This window comes from Jaculus jaculus, chromosome 1, assembly GCF_020740685.1.
Source record: "Jaculus jaculus isolate mJacJac1 chromosome 1, mJacJac1.mat.Y.cur, whole genome shotgun sequence".
NCBI classification, from domain to species: domain Eukaryota; kingdom Metazoa; phylum Chordata; class Mammalia; order Rodentia; family Dipodidae; genus Jaculus; species Jaculus jaculus.
Genome location: NC_059102.1, coordinates 81,687,341 through 81,699,485, shown reverse-complemented (window position 1 = coordinate 81,699,485; position 12,145 = coordinate 81,687,341).

The window sequence follows — 12,145 nt, the reverse complement described above, 5'->3', positions numbered from 1 at the left end:
GTAGTCTATGTGTTTATTTTCATCCCTGAAAGAATGAGAAAATATAGTCTGTTTATTTTCAATTGAATCTTCATTAATACTATTTTGATAATTTCCTAATTCCTCAGATGTGGACAAGTTAAATTATCAGACTATATCAGATCTCTGAAATATGTTTCCAACACATTTAGCAATAGTCACATATGAATAGTGGCTAATAGTACATTTATGGTTCCCAAGGTGCATGTTTATTGATTCTCCAGAGAAAGAGCATAATGTGTATGATTGTCACAGCCACTGGAGAGCTTAGCAGGCGCAGAGACAGCTAGTGCTCAATGGGATGGAGGGGAACCACTGGGCATGCTTTTGCCAACTTGGTAAAAACAAGCCTTATTTCACATAATGTGTTTACAAACAGAATGGAGAGGCCATCTCACAAGCTATTTGGTGAGTTGTTTACTATTACAATATTTTAAAAATAATATGTTAAAAATAACAGCTAACATATGTACACAGGTACTATAATGATATATAAATCCAGTTTAATTTCTGCAGAACAGGAAGGCATGGACTAAAAAATTAATTACAACAGTAATCACAGGCAAGCCAGGTGGAGAACATAGTCCCAAGGTCAGGCTGATCTAAGCTAAAATCTTTCTTTTCTTCTCCTTTTTTTTTTTTTTTTTTTTTTTCTTCAAGTAGTGCATTTGGTGGCTTTGTGATTTTGGACCAGTTGCTTTATGTCTTCCAACTGTTTCCTTGCGTTTAAAATGAGTAGAATGTTGACTCCCCTAGGAAGGTTTGTGTAAGGATTAAATGAGATAATTGCCAAGTGCAAGGCTGGCATATAGGAGGTAATTAAAATCTTTGTTTCTTCTTCTCTTTCCATTTTCTCTTTACTAATTTCCTGGGGAAACCAAAATCCATCAGTCACACCCACTTGTTTCTAAGCTCTACTGCTTATATTTATATGCCGTGGTAACTAACCTGATTAGATTTCATTGTAATTCAGACAGAAATGACTCTTAAATAATTTCAAGCAGCCTTTTTTATAACATAACAGAATATATATCTGGGAAGCCACATTTTACAACACATACTAGTTGGTCAGTGTAACTGACATCATTGTTGTTTTCAATACTGGGAAACAAAAGTTTCTTTGTTTTAATTTAGTCACAGTTTTTCTCATTCTCTTATCAGTACAGATGTTGTAAAGTTACTGCTGATATGATAGAATCTTTCTCTATTTTTTCTATAATCAATTTTTCAATGAAGATGTTTGGTCTCCCTTGTTTCTGGAAGATAAGTACATGTGTGGAATATATGAATTACTTGGTAGCACAGAGAAAGAAACACCTATTCATAAATGTGTGTGCACTCAGCACTCAATCTACTTTCAATAGATATTAACATAATATTAATTAGCTATAAGAATATGCATTTGTGCTTATTGATGTATACAATTGTTTCTGACTTCATACAATAGAGTACCTACTATGGTACAGCAACAGAAATAGACCAAAAATCAGTTTAATCCAATGCTACAAAGATGCACCAATGAAAATTCTCAAGCAAGGAAGATAAGTTATCAGAATGTTCTTTGTAGACATTGATTAAGAAAGGACCAAAAGTTTAGATAGACATAATGACTTATGAAGTACAAAAAAATCAATATAAATTAATTTTTTAATATTGAAAATATAATTTGAACAAAAATACCATATTGCTATATCCTTTACAAAGCAAAACTTTATGATCCATGATGGAAAGAAGTGCAATAGGGTGTCAAGTTTTCTTTTCATTTCTCCTCTTCAAGATGCTACTTGAATTGTTTCTGCTGAGAATTTAAAAACTTTTGAGGAAAACCCATGCTACAGGCTAATGTTTGATGGGTGCCTCAGGTTGGCCTGACACCAACTTCACCAAAGTTAGCAACCATCAGAAACACACAAGAAACATGTTGTGTTCATTGGGGAGATGTTACTTCTGTATGGGTTCTGTAAGGCAGACAATGCCTGATGTTTGGAAAGGGAAAATAAACAGAGGTCAATGACCAAGCTTATTTTGGCAAGATATGCAAAAACGCAGACTAAATGCTCAGCCAATCTGATAATTAAGAGAAGTCCTACACATTTATTTAGTGACCAAAGAGGAAATAAGAGTCAGACATGTAGGAAACAAACAGAAAAGGAAAAGCAAAACAAGTCTGCTAGGAAGTGCACAAGCATGTGTAATTACAACGTAGGAAATTATTAGTCAATGGCCAATAAGGTCGAGACACCTAGAGTAAACTGTGTGCTGAGAGTGTGCTGGATTTCGGTGGCAGCTTTGGTTTGCTAAAACAAGCCATAGGATTGGTAGTCAGTGTCGCGTTCCAACAACTATTACATTACAAAATACTCGGGGAGGGGGGACATCTTAAAAGTCCTCCTGGTTGAACTCATTCATCTTGCTTGCTCAAAGATGACTATTGTCTTCTCCCTAACACACACCCACTTTGAAAATGGGAGTACAAGTAGACAAAGAACACAGACACTGTAACTCCCAAATTTAGGGTCCATGTCCCTGCATGCCCCCTGAGCTTCCTTGCTTTACTGACATAGAAATTTAACAGGAACCTTTGTTATTATTGGAGGTTACTTGCTATTCTGTATATTCTCTCACCACCTCCACTTCCCAAAGTGGGATTTGTACAGATAACCTACATATTGTGACCACCAGCTCTTAGACACCACACCCAATAGTAAGGAAACATTCTATAGTCAGGTATATCATTGCTTCAAGCTTTTTTGCATGTCCATAATATTTGGGCTTCCCTGTTCAACTCTACATTGAGATACAAATGCCACAATAACATCATGAGAAAAATATTCTTAACGCTCTTCCTAAAGTCACAATTTTAACTTCAGTCCTATTTTTAGGTCTTCCCCTCTCCTATATATTTCTGGAATGTTTGGACAGTGCATGTGTAGTGACATATAGCACAGACATTTTCTGCTCTCTTGCAGATCCTCAAAGGAGGTGCATTTCTGTCCTTTGGTCTTTGTCTCTGTACATCTTGGTGTATCTTGGGTTGCAGCATATCCTAAGGCCTCATGGAAAATGTTTTCAAGGAATCTGAAATGCAGGAGCTGTCACTCAGCCACTTGGAGACCATCTCAAAAGTTCCTCACTCTGTGGCTGATATGCATAAAACTTCTTGAGATGTTGAATTAACTCTGATGAAGCCACCATCCTCCCCTTCACCTACCTCTGTTCCAAGTCCTGGTATAGAAAATACTCTTTGTTTTCCCATACCTAATAATTTCTTGAAACAGCTTTTCCAGTCACAGAACCAGCTGCCTCAGAATCTCAGGTGATTATACTGCACTGTACTGCCTCCTCTTCCATTAGGATGATTTATATACCAGAAGGCTTTTTGTTCCCTCATACAAGTGCAGTTCCTGGAAGACCTATCTTATAAGTCTTCAATATATGATGGAGTCCATCCGCACAAAGATGTGCAGTGGCAAAGACCATAGAGCTAAATGCAGCCACATTCCACTCCTCCCACTGTGAGACCATCATTCTATTCACATGAGTGGGCATCATTTGCTTGGATTTATATGTGAGCTTTGACCTTGCCTGAATTCTTTGGTTAAATCCTCAGACAGCAACTCCTGTTATAGGAGATCAAGTCCCATGACTTATATTTCTTTTGCGTATGTCTCAGCCTGTGACCAAGTAGTAACCATAAAAGCTTCCCTACATGCATTTGCTATATGAAACCTATGAGAAGACTTATGGGAGTCATACCAAGAAAGAAAGAGAGAGAGAGAGAAAGAGAGAGAGAGAGAGAGAGAGAGAGAGAGAAGAAAGGAAGGAAGAAAGAGAAAGAAATAAAGAGGGAGGGAGGAAAGAGGGAAGTTAAAAAGGAAGGAAGGAAGGAGAAAGACTTAAAAGAAAAGAGAGAAGACAGAAAAGAGAACAGTGCCTCTAGGAGGCTCAGAAAATAATATGGAGCTGAAAAAAGTAAAGGAGTTTAAAATGTTGGCTTTCTCAAAGTCAGGAATCAAGTTCAATTCAATGCCAAGACATGTCCTTCATGTCCATATACTGAAACCTTGAGAAAGAGCTGAACTCGGGACCAGAATTGGAATTATGTGATCACAGAACTGAAACACTGCAGTCTTTGAACATATTTGGACCAATACAGTGTAATGTCCTACTACTCCCCCTTCCTTAATGCAGTAAATTTCACAAACAGGATATGCTCTGCACAGAATGCCATTTTAGTGTGACTGCTACTGTTGCTGTGAAGACAGGAAACCAGGTCCAATAACCAATGACTCCCCCTTACTGAAAACCAGACTTTCAGAAGACAAGAGACTCTGTTTCTATCCTCATTCCTGCCCTTGGTTTGTGTAGCTAGGCTAGCCAACAAGAGAAGGCTGTCAGGAAGTTATCTTCAGTTGTTCCATTCCAAAGGATCTCTTACTTCCTGTAATCAACAAGCCTTCCCTTTCAACATGTTGCTTTTGTCTAATCTGTGCTTCACTACCAAAGCATTTTTCAAATTATCGATCAAGCTAATCAATTCACAAAAGTCTTGGAACCAAATACAAAGATTAAATTATTTCTCACAAAGAGTCAGACAATCCCGGCAAGGAGTTGAAATGGCTCCCACCCTTGACACCCACCACACCCTGTCAGCCAACAGTAAATCCCTTCCTGACATAAAAGTTGCTTTTCCCCACTCACCCCAGCGCAAATCCCCTGTTGGCAGTAAGCCAGGCTGAACAGATGTGTCTGCCTCCACTTCCCGGGGTGGGGTCAGGCTACACCAGCTTTGATCAACCAAAAGGAGGAATTCCCAGTGTCAAGGGCCTTCTGTAGAGAATGCCCCAGGGTCTACTCCAAGACGCAAATGGACCAGAGATTCAAAAGCGAGTAGGAGCCTCCCAACTGGGCAGAGCAGCACAAAAGACCCAGGCACCCAAAGAGGTGGCATCTTATTCATTCTGATTTCTTAGAATGTGGTGGAAATGCTAATCAGCCCACCTTTTATGGCTACAGGCCCTCTGTGGAGAAAGGAAATGCCCTGGTGATTTTGAGTTTAGTGTTCCCTAACGGTCATTCTCGCTAGAAAACGAGGCACACTGGGAAGAGTATTAGCCTTTCACAACTCCACTGTAAGTGGTGCTCAATGCTAGCACCAGGATAACTTAGCTCTACACCATGACTCCTCCATGAAGCACTCTCATCATGCAGGCTCACATAGAAGAAGACAAAGGTTGCTCTGCAACTTTCCCTGAGTCACAGACAATGTGCAAATGAGCCATGAACCTGGGCATATCCGAGTGTCTTGTTTAAAGCTGGGAACACAAAGTATGGCTATGTTAACTTAGTGAAATTGAAGGTAATATACATTATGAAGTAAAATAAAACATCTGAGTTTTGCTATTCTTGCCCCTCAGAAAATCTATCCTTCAATAAACTTTGCTTTTTTTTTTTCTGATAGGAATCTACATGGCATTTTGTTTTGCAGCCTTTGTTGATCAAAATAGCATGAGCATAATAATGTTGAGAATTTCCAAATGTCAGCATCTAGGTCTGATACTTGCACACTTCACAGACCCATGCTGGTTGGTAGCGCTGAGCATGAAGATGAAGAGGGAACTCTACTTCAAGTAGAAACATCATCCACTCCTCGAAGTGGCTCTGCCACAAGGCTTGGGGATCGTTTCCTGGATGTTCTGTATCTGGACAGCATATGAAGAAAGACAAGGAATGGGGAATGTGTCTTGCAGGTGGTTGGTGTGAATCACTAACAGCCATAGTCCTTCAGTTTTATGGAGCTGCAAGGGAGGCTGGAAAATGGAGTCAATTTTGGTGATTAGAAAATGAGAGAAGAGACAACATGATGGTTAATAATACCTCCTTGTAGTATGTTTTGGGGAAAAAAAATTTGTATAAAAATTTGTCCAGGACTGAGGAGATGATCACTGTGTAAAAGTGTTTATTGTGCAAGCATGATGACCTGCCCAGCACTGAGTGATGTGGACATGGGAGGCTCTCTAGGTTTCAGAGAGCTAAAGGTTTAGTGACAGACTCGTTCTCAAGGAACTAGCAGAAAAGTTAAAGAGCTAGGTGCAAGATGTCGTCCTCTGGCCTCAGCCTACATGTGCATAGGGCACATGCTTCTTCTCACACTCATGCATGTGCTAGGTACACATACACCACAATATTACACACTGAATAAATAAATAAATAAAGTAATTTTGTCTAAGTAAAGAGAGAAAGAGTATTTATTCTCAAAGAAATAGTCTATGATAGGTTAGAATATAAATATATACTGTCTGTTTGTTTGGAGGATTTTGGTGCAAAGGTCTCATATTAGCCTATACTGACCTGCAACTCTTTCTGTAGCCCAGAATGACCTCAAACTCACAGGAATTTTCTTACCTCAGCCTACCAAGTACAGTCAAATGGTGAGATTACAGGCGTAAGTCCCCAATTCAGGGTTTTGTGGATTTTTTTAAAAAACATTTTCTCACCATATATGGTTTCAAAACTGTCAAAGAAGAAAAGATCTGTGCTATGCCTTTGTTAATAAGATTCTGTGCTTTGGCTTGGATGTTGGATGCCTTCCATAGGCCCATGAGTTCAAGGCTTGGTCACCAGTGTTGTCCTATTGGAAGATGGTGGAATTTTGAGAATGAGGCCTTATAGGAGGTCTGTTGGGCATTTGGAATATGCCTTTGAAGGAGACTGTAGGACCTCATTCTTCTTTTTTTTCTTAGTTCATGATGTTTATGTTGTGCTCTATCATGTATGTCTACCATGAAGTGCTTTCTCAAGCACAGCAGGCCACTTCATTATGGCCCCAAACTCTAAATGCATGGCCAAAATAAACCTTTCAGTTTATAAGTTAATTATCTCAAGTGTCTCATTATAGTAATGATGGACATAGATGCAAAGATCCTGAGCAAAATCTTCACAAACCTAATTCAACAACACATCAAAAACATTATGCACTTTTATCAAGTAGGCTTTATCAAAGGAATGCAGGGTCAGCTCAACATACAAAATTCTGTAAATGTAATACACACCACCTAAATAAGCCAAATCACAAAAACCAAATGATCATTTCAATAGATGCAAAAAAGGCCTTTGACAAAATACATCACCTCAGGTCAATATGTTGGAGGGAATAGCCATGGACTATTTATATCCCAGCATAATAAAGGCTATATATGAAGATCCTAAAGCCCAAATAATACTTAATGGGAAAAGACTCAAGGAGTGCCCATTGAGATCAGGAACAAGACAGGGGTGCCCACTTTCACCTCTGCTCTTCAACATAGTGCTAGAAGTCCTAGCCCAAGCAATAAGACAGGAGAAAGATAAAAGGGATACAAATTGGAAAGTAAGAAGTTAGTTAGCCCTATTTGCAGACAACATGATCCTATATATAAGTTACTTGAGAGCCTCCATCTCAAAACTCTTGGAAGTGTTTAATTCCTTCAGGAAAGTAACCGTATACAAAATCAATACACAAAAATCAGTAGCCATTCTATATGCAAAGGACAAAGATACAGAGAAAGAAATTAGCGATGCTATCCCATTTTAATAGCAACTATGATAAGAAATACCTTGGAGTAACACTAACAAAGAATGTGAAAGACAAATAAAAACACACAAGAAAGAGACTGGGGAGGACTTGAGAAGATGGAAAAAACTCCCATGCTCCTGGATAGGTAGAATTAACATTGTGAAAATGACATTCCTACCAAAAGCAATATACAGATTTTATGCAACACCAGTAAAAATCTCAGCATTATTCTTCACGGAAATTTAAAAAAAAAAAAAAAGATCTCAAAATTTATACAGAATCACAGCAGGTCTCATATATCCAAACATATACTCAGCAAAAGAAACACCTCTGGAGGCATCAACACACTTGATTTAAAGCTATATTACAAAGCCATAGTAACAAAAACAGCAACGGTACTGGCATCAAAACAGGAATATCAACCATGGAACAGAATTGATGATACAGATTTTAGGCCAGGTAACTACAGCTACTTGATCTTTGACAAAGGCCTTAATAATGTAGACTAGAGAAAAGACAGCATCTTCAAAAAATGTTGCTGGACAAACTGGATAACCACATGCAAAAAAAATGAAACTAAAGTCTCACATCTTGCCATGCACAAAAATCAAGTTCAAATGGATCAAAGACCTCAATATAAGACCTGAAACTCTTCTACCAGTGGAATTAAAAATAGGAGGAACTTTCCACTACATAGGAGTGGCGAAAGACTTCCTGAACAAAGCCCCAGTAGCTCAGGAAATTAAACAATCATTCAACCATTGGGATCTCATGAACATGAAAAGTTTATTCACAGGAAAACATTCCATAAGCAGAAACAATAGATTATCCACAGAATAGGAGAAAACCTTTGCCAACTATTTAACTGTCAGAGTCCTAATTTCTAGAATCTACAAAGAACTCAAAAACCTAAACAACAAAAAATTAAACAACCCACTCACAAAGTGGGGTAGAGAACTGAATAAGGAGTTCTCAGAGGAAGAAATACAAATGGCAAACAGATACTTAAGAAAATGTTCAACATCCCTAACTATCAGGGAAATGCAAATTAAAACAACTATGAGATTCCACCTTACCTCAGTAAGGATAGCAAATATAAAAAAAAAAAAAAATCAAATGAAAACAAATGTTGGCAAGAATGCGGGAAATAGGAATTCTCATTCACTGTTGTTGGGATGTATGATGGTACAACCACTATGAAAGCAATATGGAGACTCCTAAAAAGGTTGACTATAAAGTTTCCAACAGACTCAATTATTTCCTTACTAGGCATTTAACCTAAAAGCTCCATGCCTCAGTTCAGAAATTTTTTGCTTAACCATGTTTATAGCTGTTCAATTCATCATAGCCAAGAACTGGAATCAACCCAGGTGCCCATCATGGGACTAATGGATAACCAAGATGTGGTATATCTACACAATGGAATTCTACTCAACAGAAAAATAAAATGACATCATCAAATTTGTACATAAATGGTTGAACTTGGATCAGATAATATTCAGCAAACACATAACTACAGAAAGAAAATCATCTCATGATCTTACTAATTTGTGGCTTCTAACCTGGATCAGCCCAAGATGCTGACATACCTAAAAGACATCTTAAGGCCTGGACAATAGGGAAGGTAGGGCTTGAGAGCAGGGTAAGTTTGTAGGTGAGGACACAAAACTGAACCCAAATGGAACTGGTACCATAGAATCCTATATCCTGGAAGACAGACTAAAATTAGGACCTTAGAAGGACCACCTGAGTTGAAGGGCCCTGGAGAGGGTGAGAGCCTAACATTAAATTTCTCCTTCTATTTTCTTCCTTTTCCTTTTCTTTCTTTTTCTTTATGTCTTTATTTTTTTGTATAATTCTCTTTCTCTTTCTTCTTTCTTTTCTCTTGCCCCTAGACTGTAACTTCCAGTATAACAATGCAGTTGACATCCACAATGACCTGTTGATCAGAGATACCTACAAGGTTTCAAAAAATAAGAAAGACTTCTGTCAGAGCATTTGATTACCCACCAGAGGTTAATGATAAGACCTTACTTCTGAAGATATCGTATGCTGTACATACTGAACTTGGAGATACCTGGCTGGAATCTGGAAAAGAGCTAGTCCCCAAATATCCAGTCAAGTGCTAGAAGGTAATACATGAGCTACTGGGGGAAGTGGCTAACATCTGTCTGAGCAACTCGAAGTCTAAGCTACTCAGAAGCAAATAAAATGACGTGATGCTCACACAAGTGCAATAGTGGCACATAGCCATACTGGGTACCCAACTGCTCTTATATTGGCTGACAGATCTGCTCAGTGGAAAGGAACCCATATCAGGAACTGGGAAACAAATCAGAATCACATCCAGATAATGAATTTGCCTTCCAATATCAAGCTCCAACTCATCTTGGGCTACAAGAGGGTCTTCACCCATTAAATTCATTTTAAACTAATAGTGGTTATCCCATTTAACCTGTGCTGACTTTATTCTCCATTGGAGAATCTGCTTATCTTTTCCAGATGGAAATGAGACCTGAGGAGAGAAATTGCACTTCACCAGCACCCCAGCTGAAACAATGCAGGAATTGGGAAAATAAGCAAAAATGTTGCTTTCTCAGTGAAACTTATATTAGCAAAGGGTGAAGGAGATAGACACTGAGGACACTGAACATCTACCATGCCAGAGATCCAGAGGCTCCTAAGAGTCCATCACTGAAGTAGACTTAAAATGAACCAACCCAACATGGCTCAGGGAATTTCGTGGAAGAGGGGGCAGAAAGAATGTTAGAGCCACAAGTTGGGACACTACACACAGAGACATTGCCTCTTTCCCATAACTGATAGCTGCCCCCACAATGCATGACCCACAATACCCATGGGGATGACCAACATCCCTAATAAGGAGGGTCTCCTCAGAGGGGGTGCAAGGATGAGGGAAAGGATGGTACCAACATGTTTACAAACTAAGTAGGTCCATAACTAATAAATAAAATTAAATGAAAAACCCAGAAGAATTTTAACATTTATGTATTTACTTATGTGTGTGTGTGTGTGTGTGTGTGTGTGTGTGTGTGTGAGAGAGAGAGAGAGAGAGAGAGAGAGAGAGAGAGAGAGAGAGAGAGAGAGAGAAAGCATCATTCCAGGGCCTCTAGCCACTGCAAACAAATTTCTGATGCATGCATGTGTTTTTGGCTTACGAGGGTTTTGGGGAGTTGAACCTAGGTCCTTAGGCTTCTCAGACAGTGCCTTAACCATGAACCCATCTCTCCATCCCCAGGAAGAATTTTAATATTAAAATTAACAATGATATTAGTACATTATCCCACATAAATCTCATAGATGAATCAATAAATCAATGGGGAGGAAAAAAGATCTTCCTTGGAGTGGGATGCCAGTTAACAATAACAAAATACTTTGATGGAAATCTAGAGCCCTCACTTGACAAATGTCACAGAGGTGGGTGTTTCTGACAGGAACCATTAAAGCATGAAGGTGCTGGTTGTTGAAGGTTTGGTGAGATATGGCATAGTAACATAATCTTCCAAGATTTCTCCAGCATATGTTGACAAACCACTGGAAAGAAAAAAGATGTACATTTAAGCTGGAAAAAATTGTAAGATCATGAGATACCAGATGATTACAATTAATATATCTAGAAATGAGATGGATTTATCTATTATTCTTCTAGTTGGGGTGCTTGGAAAACCCAGCATCCCTTACATACTCTCTTGTAAGAAAACATGGTCTGGATCTGACCATGAGGAAATGGCAGATGGAGCCAGGTACAGGATCAAGTTTAAATTGTCATGGTTATAAAAGCACAGGAGCACCTAAAGAGTCCATGTTGAAGAAGTATGAAGATCTGGGATCTCTAAGTCCTTGGGTATTTCTGAGCAGGACCTTGGCTCAGGAAAGGAAGTCTGAATGAGCTCCTGGGCAATGGCAATGCTTTATTAGTACAGATTTCCTGTTAGTGGCTGTGATAGCTAAGGTGTTGTCAACTTGATAGTTTTAGTAATCCACAGAAATCTCTTTTGGCTGGGTCTCGGAGGTTGCTTCTAGGAAGGATCAACTAAAGGAGGAAGTGCTTCCCCCAGAGTGAGCCCTTCCCCCAGAGTGGGTGGCCCTGCTGTGAGGGGGGGCTTTATATAAGGAAGCTCTGGGTAAAAAGAGTCCCTTCCTTCCTTCCTTCGTTTCTTCCTTCCACTTGGCTGCCAGAGCTGCTCGCTACTTTCCAGCATGGATTGAATGCCAGTGAGGACTGAAGACCAGCATCAAATGAAGATCCATGTGGATTGAAACCCAGTGGCTCCTCAGGAAGCCTACAGGCTTCCCTGCACCACCTGCAGTGCCAGGTCGAGACTGCTGAGGCATCTGGCCACGTGGACTGAGCAGCTACCAGGTTTGGTGATTCTTGTGCCTACAACTGCTATTTGACTACTGTAAACTAATCCAATAAATTCCCTTTTTAAAATAATTCATTCTAGCAGTTCTGTTCCACTAGAGAACCCTGACTAATACAGATTTTGGTACCAGGAGTGGTTCTAGAGAAACAGAATTGTAAGGATGGATTTCTTTAGTGGGCTTGGT